This window comes from Octopus bimaculoides, unplaced genomic scaffold (assembly GCF_001194135.2).
Source record: "Octopus bimaculoides isolate UCB-OBI-ISO-001 unplaced genomic scaffold, ASM119413v2 Scaffold_4782, whole genome shotgun sequence".
Classification (NCBI taxonomy): Eukaryota; Metazoa; Mollusca; class Cephalopoda; order Octopoda; family Octopodidae; genus Octopus; species Octopus bimaculoides.
In genome coordinates this window covers 4379-5583 of record NW_026427057.1, presented here as the reverse complement: position 1 = coordinate 5583, position 1205 = coordinate 4379, and positions in this window count along the sequence as shown.

The following is a 1205-nucleotide window of genomic DNA, read 5'->3' as shown; positions in this document are numbered from 1 at the left end:
GAAGAAGAAGAAGAAGAAGAAGAAGAAGAAGAAGAAGAAGAAGAAGAAGAAGAAGAAGTAAAAGGAGGAGAAGAAGAGTAGTAGTAGTTTAAGCGCAATGCTAACTTGGTACTTAATCTATCAACATCGAAACGATGAGAGGCAACGTCGGCATTGACGGAATATAAACTCAGAACGTAACGACGGACGAAATGCCGCTAAGCATTCTGCCCTGCATGCTACGATTCTGTTAGCTCACCAATACCAACAGCAATAACAACTCTACCACTCCTGTTTTACATCCTTCATATCACCTTTGTTCTCATCTCTTTCTCTTTCTCTCTCATATATACACACATTCACTGTCTCTGTGTAAACCCCTCATCACCATATGTTTCATTTTTCCTGCATACATCTTATAATAGTTCTGCTTGTCCTTGCGTTACTTAGCCCGTCGGTAACGCTTTCACGCGATTATAGAGGAAGAAGGAGAAAGAAAAGTTAGGAGTGAAAAAAACAGGGAAGGAGAAAAACAGGGAGTGAGAGAAGCGTCCTTGACATGAGGTAGAGAGAATGTAATTATAACGTTTTCACGTAATTAGTTAAAGGGAAAGGGAGCAGAAAGGAAAAAAGGAGAGAGGAAAAGAAGATAAGGCGAAGAGTGAGAGAGAAACAGGCAGAATAACTATTCCGATGACCCATGGAAGCATGGAAAAGAGTTCATTAAAAGTGATCATGTTGATAGTTATGTGTGTGTATTAATGGCGTTGTAATTATATTAGTGTGTTTAAAACATTTTAAATTCTAGAGGAGTCATTCTCTCTATATGTGTAGCCCCTGCCAATGTCTTCGACAGAAAGGGAGAAGTGGTAGAGGACGAAGAAGAACAAGATGAACACAACCATCATGACAAATCTACTTCAGTACTTGACTAGGTTTTTTAGTGTCCATTGGTGGAAGCGCAACGGCCCAGTGTTTAGGGCAGCAGACTCGCGGACATAGGATCGCGGTTTCAATTCCCAAACCGGGCGTTGTGAGTGTTTATTGAGCGAAAACACCAAAAGTTCCACAGGGTTCAGGTAGGGGCCCTGCTGTATTTTTAAACTTTTACTTGTATTACTGTTTGTATATTAATTTTTCACTTGTTTTATTCTTTACTCTTTTACTTGTTTCAGTCATTTGACTGAGGCCATGCTGGAGCACCGCCTTTAGTCGAGCAAATCGAC